A 7,041-nucleotide genomic window follows, 5' to 3' on the forward strand; every position below is an offset into this window, starting at 1 on the left:
AACCTCAATTAGTTTCTCTAATGCAGCAGAACTGCAAGTTTCATGGACTTCCATCTGAAGATCCTTTTCAGTTCTTGACTGAATTCTTGCAGATATGTGATACTGTTAAGACTAATGGAGTAGATCCTGAAGTCTACAGGCTCATGCTTTTCCCTTTTGCTGTAAGAGACAGAGCTAGATTATGGTTGGATTCTCAACCCAAAGACAGCCTGAACTCTTGGGATAAGCTGGTCACGGCTTTCTTAGCCAAGTACTTTCCTCCTCAAAAGCTGAGCAAGCTTAGAGCTGATGTTCAAACCTTCAGACAGAAAGAAGGTGAATCTCTCTATGAAGCTTGGGAAAGATACAAACAGTTGACCAAAAAGTGTCCTTCTGACATGCTTTCAGAATGGACCATCCTAGATATATTCTATGATGGTTTATCTAAGCTATCAAAGATGTCACTGGACACTTCTGCAGGTGGATCCATTCACCTAAAGAAAATGCCTGCAGAAGCTCAAGAACTCATTGACATGGTTGCTAATAACCAGTTCATGTACACTTCTGAAAGGAATCCTGTGAATAATGGGACGCCTATGAAGAAGGGAGTTCTTGAAGTTGATACTCTGAATGCCATATTGGCTCAGAATAAAATATTGACTCAGCAAGTCAATATGATCTCTCAGAGTCTGCATGGAATGCAAGCTGCATCCAACAGTACTCAAGAGGCTTCTTATGAAGAAGAAGCTTATGATCCTGAGAACCCTGCAATAGCAGATGTGAATTACTTAGGTGAACCTTATGGAAACACCTATAATTCATCATGGAGAAATCATCCAAATTTCTCATGGAAGGATCAAAAGCCCCAACAAGGCTTTAATAATGGTGGAAGAAACAGGTTTAGCAATAGCAAGCCTTTTCCATCATCAACTCAGCAACAGACAGAGAACTCTGAACAAAATGCTTCTAATTTAGCAAATCTAGTCTCTGATCTATCTAAGGCCACTGTAAGTTTCATGAATGAAACAAGGTCTTCCATTAGAAATCTGGAAGCACAAGTGGGCCAGCTGAGTAAAAGGATCACTGAAATCCCTCCTAGTACTCTCCCAAGCAATACAGAAGAGAATCCAAAAGGAGAGTGCAAGGCCATTGACATAAGCGCCATGGCCGAACCTGTGAGGAGAGGAGAGGACGTGAATCCCAAGGAGGAAGACCTCCTGGGACGTCCAGTGATCAATAAGGAGCTTCCCTCTGGGGAACCAAAGGACTCTGAGGCTCATCTAGAGACTATAGAGATCCCATTGAACCTCCTTATGCCCTTCATGAGCTCTGATGAGTATTCCTCTTCTGAAGAGAATGAGGATGTTACTGAAGAGCAAACTGCCAAGTTTCTTGGTGCAATCATGAAGCTGAATGCCAAATTGTTTGGCATTGATACATGGGAAGTTGAACCTCCCTTGTTCATCAATGAACTAAGTGATCTGGATCAACTGACATTGCCTCAGAAGAGACAGGATCCTGGAAAGTTCATAATCCCTTGTACCATAGGCACCATGATCTTTAAGGCTCTGTGTGACCTTGGTTCAGGAATAAACCTCATGCCCCTCTCTGTAATAGAGAAACTGGGAATCTATGGGGTGCAAGCTGCTAAAATCTCACTAGAGATGGCAGACAGCTCAAGAAGACAGGCTTATGGACAAGTAGAAGATGTATTAGTAAAGGTTGAGGGCCTTTACATCCCTGCTGATTTCATAGTCCTGGATACTGGAAAGGAAGAGGATGAATCCATCATCCTAGGAAGACCTTTCCTGGCCTCAGCAAGAGCTGTGATTGATGTTGACAGAGGTGAAATAGTCCTTCAATGGAATGAGAACTCCCTTGTATTCAAAACTCAAGGATCTCCCTCTGCAACCATGGAAAGGAAGTAGGAAAAGCTTCTCTCCAAGAAGAGTCAACCAGAGCCCCCACAGTCAAACTCTAAGTTTGGTGTTGGGAGGCCACAACCAAACTCTAAGTTTGGTGTTGAACTCCCATATCCAAACTCTAAGTTTGGTGTTGGAGAGTTTCAACAAAGCTCTGCACATCTGTGAGGCTCCATGAGAGCCCACTGTCAAGCTATTGACATTAAAGAAGCGCTTGTTGGGAGGCAACCCAATGTTTATCTAATTCTTATTTTTATTGTTTTTCATGTTTTCTTAGGTTCATGATCATGTGGAGTCACAAAATAAATAGAAAAATTGAAAACAGAATCAAAAACAGCAGAAGAAAAATCACACCCTGGAGGAAGCATCTGCCTGGCGTTCAGCGCCAGAACAGAGCATGGTTCTGGCGCTGAACGCCCAAAATGGGCAGCTTCTGGGCGCTGAACGCCAGAACAGGCATGGTTCTGGCGTTCAACGCCAGAAATGGCACACAGATGGGCGTTGAACGCCCAAAATGGCCACCAACCTGGCGCTGAACGCCCAGAGTTGGGTACAAAGGCATTTTTACATGCCTAATGGGTGCAGGGATGTAATTCCTTGAACACCTCAGGATCTGTGGACCCCACAGGATCCACTCAGGATCTGTGGACCTCACAGGATCCACTCAGGATCTGTGGACCCCACAGGATCCCCACCTACCTCCACTCACTTCTTCTCACCACTCTCTTTCACACAACCCCATAAACACTCTTCCCTAAAAAGCCCTTCACCAATCACCTCCATCCCTCTTCCCCATTAAACCTTCACCACTCACATCCACCCACTCTTCCCAATAAACCTACCTCATAAACTCCACCTACCTTCAAAATTCAAAACCAATTTCCCACCCAAACCCACCCATATGGCCGAACCAATACCCCCCCTCCATCCTCTATATAAAGACCTCCATTCTTCACCAAATTCACACAACACACCCCTCTACACTTTCCTTGGCCGAAACCACAATTCCCTCTCCCTCTCCATATTTCTTCTTCTTCTTCTTCTATTCTTTTGTTTATTGCTCGAGGGCGAGCAATATTCTAAGTTTGGTGTGGTAAAAGCATAGCTTTTTTGTTTTTCCATTACCATTGATGGCACCTAAGACCGGAGAATCCTCTAGAAGAGGGAAAGGGAAGATAAAAGCTTCCACATCCGAGTCATGGGAGATGGAAAGGTTCATCTCCAAAGCCCATCAAGACCACTTCTATGATGTTGTGGCCAAGAAGAAGGTGATCCCTGAGGTCCCTTTTAAACTCAAAAGAAATGAGTATCCGGAGATCCGACATGAAATTCAAAGAAGAGGTTGGGAAGTTCTAACAAATCCCATCCAACAAGTCGGCATCCTAATGGTTCAAGAGTTCTATGCCAATGCATGGATCACCAAGAACCATGATCAAAGTAAGAACCCGGATCCAAAGAACTATGTTACAATGGTTCGGGGGAAATACTTAGATTTTAGTCCGGAGAATGTGAGGTTGGCGTTCAACTTGCCATACATGGAAGAGAACGCACGCCCCTACACAAGGAGAGTCAACTTTGATCAAAGGTTGAACCAAGTCCTTATGGACATATGTGTAGAAGGAGCTCAATGGAAGATTGACTCCAAAGGCAAACCGGTTCAACTAAGAAGATTGGACCTCAAGCCTATTGCTAGAGGATGGCTGGAGTTTATTCAATGCTCAATCATTCCCACTAGCAACCGGTCTGAAGTTACTATAGACCGGGCCATCATGATCCATAGCATCATGATTGGAGAAGAGGTGGAAGTTCATGAGATTATACCTCAAGAACTCTACAAGGTGGCTGACAAGTCCTCCACTATGGCAAGGTTAGCCTTTCCTCACCTCATTTGCCACCTATGCAATTCAGCTGGGATTGACATAGAGGGAGATATCCTCATCAAAGAGGACAAGCCCATCACTAAGAAAAAGATGGAGCAAGCAAGAGAGCCCAGTCATGGAGCTCAAGAGGCGCAAGAAGCTCACTTCCATGAGATCCCTGAGATGCCTCAAATGCACTTTCCTCCACAAAACTATTGGGAGCACATCAACACCTCCCTAGAAGAATTGAGTTCCAATATGGGACAACTAAGGGTGGAACATCAAGAGCACTCCATCATGCTTCATGAAATAAGAGAAGATCAAAAAGCAATGAGGGAGGAGCAACAAAGACAAGGAAGAGACATAGAAGAGCTCAAGGACATCATTGGTTCCTCAAGAAGGAAACGCCACCATCACTAAGGTGGATTCATTCCTTGTTTTTGCTTTCTCTGTTTTTTGTTTTCTATGTTATGTGCTTATCTATGTTTGTGCCTTCACTACATGATCATTAGTAGTTAGTAACTTTGTCTTAAAGATATAAATGTCCTATGAATCCATCACCTCTCTTAAATAAAAAGATGTTTTAATTCAAAAGAACAAGAAGTACATGAGTTTCGAATTTATCCTTGAACTTAGTTTAATTATATTGATGTGGTGACAATGCTTCTTGTTTTCTGAATGTATGCTTGAACAGTGCATATGTCTTTTGAAGTTGTTGTTTAAGAATGTTAAATATGTTGGCTCTTGAAAGAATGATGACTAGGAGACATGTTATTTGATAATCTGAAAAATCATAAAAATGATTCTTGAAGCAAGAAAAAGCAGCAAAAAAAAAAAATATAGGCGAAAAAAAAAAATAGAAAGAAAAAGAAAAAGCAAGCAGAAAAAGCCAATAACCCTTAAAACCAAAAGGCAAGGGCAAATAAAAAGGATCCCAAGGCTTTGAGCATCAGTGGATAGGAGGGCCTAAAGGAATAAAATCCTGGTCTAAGCGGCTAAACCAAGCTGTCCCTAACCATGTGCTTGTGGCGTGTAGGTGTCAAGTGAAAACTTGAGACTGAGCGGTTAAAGTCAAGGTCCAAAGCAAAAACAAAGAGTGTGCTTAAGAACCCTGGACACCTCTAATTGGGGACTTTAGCAAAGCTGAGTCACAATCTGAAAAGGTTCACCCAATTATGTGTCTGTGGCATTTATGTATCCGGTGGTAATACTGGAAAACAAAGTGCTTAGGGCCACGGCCAAGACTCATAAAATAGCTGTGTTCAAGAATCATCATACTGAACTAGGAGATTTAATAACACTATTCGAAATCTGAAGTTCCTATAGATGCCAATCATTCTGAACCTCAATGGATAAAGTGAGATGCCAAAACTATTCAAGAGGCAAAAAGCTATAAGTCCCGCTCATATGATTGGAGCTATGTTTCATTGATAGTTTGGAATTTATAGTATATTCTCTTCTTTTTATCCTATTTGATTTTCAGTTGCTTGGGGACAAGCAACAATTTAAGTTTGGTGTTGTGATGAGCGGATAATTTATACGCTTTTTGACATTGTTTTTAGTATGTTTTTAGTAGGATCTAGTTACTTTTAGGGATGTTTTCATTAGTTTTTATGTTAAATTCACATTTCTGGACTTTACTATGAGTTTGTGTGTTTTTCTGTAATTTCAGGTATTTTCTGGCTGAAATTGAGGGACTTGAGCAGAAATCAGATTCAGAGGTTGAAAAAGGACTGCTGATGCTGTTGGATTCTGACCTCCCTGCACTCAAAGTGGATTTTCTGGAGCTACAGAAATCCAAATGGCGCGCTTCCAATTGCTTTGGAAAGTAGACATCCAGGGCTTTCCAGCAATATATAATAGTCCATACTTTGGCCAAGAATTGACGACGTAAACTGGTGTTCAACGCCAGCCTTCTGCCCAAATCTGGAGTCCAGCGCCAGAAAAGGATCCAGAACCAGAGTTGAACGCCCAAACTGGCACAGAAACTGGCGTTCAACTCCACAAATGGCCTCTGCACGTGCTACAGTTAAGCTCAGCCCAAACACACACCAAGTGGGCCCCGGAAGTAGATTTATGCATCAATTACTTACTCATGTAAACCCTAGTGACTAGTTTATTATAAATAGGACCTCTTACTATTGTATTAGGCATCTTTGGATTACCTTATGATCCTTTGACCACGTTTTAGGGGGCTGGCCATCTCGGCCATTCCTGGACCTTCACTTATGTATTTTTAACGGTAGAGTTTCTACACTCCATAGATTAAGGTGTGGAGCTCTGCTGTTCCTCAAAGATTAATGCAAAGTACTACTGTTTTCTATTTAATTCTTCTTATTTCGCTTCTAAGATATCCATTCGCACCCAAGAACGTGATGAAGGTGATGATTATGTGTGACGCTCATCATCCTTCTCCCTTATGAACGCGTGCCTGACAAACACTTCTGTTCTACATGAAATAAGCTAGAATGAGTATCTCTTAGATCTCCTAACAGGAATCTTCGTGGCGTAAGCTAGAATGATGGCGGCATTCAAGAGAATCCGGAAAGTCTAAACCTTGTCTGTGGTATTCCGAGTAGGATTCAATGATTGAATGACTGTGACGAGCTTCAAACTCGCGAGTGCTGGGCGTTAGTGACAGACGCAAAAGGAGGGTGAATCCTATTCCAGCATGATCGAGAACCGACAGATGAATAGCCGTGCCGTGACAGGGTGCGTGAGCATATTATTCACTGAGAGGAGGGGATGTAGCCACTGACAACGGTGATGCCCATGCATAAAGCCAGCCATGGAAAGGAGTAAGACTGATTGGATGAAGATAGCAGGAAAGCAGAGGTTCAGAGGAACGAAAAGCATCTCCATTCGCTTATCTGAAATTCCTACCAATGATTTACATAAGTACCTCTATCCCTATTCTATTATTTATTATTCGAAAACTCCATTATCGCTTTATATCTGCCTAACTGAGATTTACAAGGTGACCATAGCTTGCTTCATACCAACAATCTCCGTGGGATTCGACCCTTACTCACGTAAGGTATTACTTGGACGACCCAGTGCACTTGCTGGTTAGTTGTATCGAAGTTGTGACAATTATGAATTAAGATCAGAGCACCAAGCTTTAGAGCCATTACCAGGATTTGTTCGAGCCTGGAGATCACAATTTCGTGCACCACAAACGCCAGAAATTGGGTGGAAAGCTGGCATTGAACGCCCAAACCATGCTCAGTCCTAGCGTTCAACGCCAGAAACAAGCAATAAATTGGCATTGAATGCCCAAA

At 42.5% G+C, this 7,041-nt stretch overlaps 1 non-coding gene across 1 annotated transcript; it reads right to left on the reverse strand.

The window, feature by feature from the left end:
* Positions 1–275: 275 nt before the first annotated feature.
* Positions 276–383, reverse strand: LOC148568326 (small nucleolar RNA R71). The gene has a single exon (XR_015882589.1). It is a non-coding gene; the product is annotated as a small nucleolar RNA R71 (small nucleolar RNA).
* Between the last annotated feature and the right edge of the window lie 6,658 nt (positions 384–7,041).

This window comes from Arachis ipaensis, chromosome B4 (genome assembly GCF_059453495.1).
Source record: "Arachis ipaensis isolate K30076 ecotype BB chromosome B4, ASM5945349v1, whole genome shotgun sequence".
Lineage (NCBI taxonomy): Eukaryota > Viridiplantae > Streptophyta > Magnoliopsida > Fabales > Fabaceae > Arachis > Arachis ipaensis.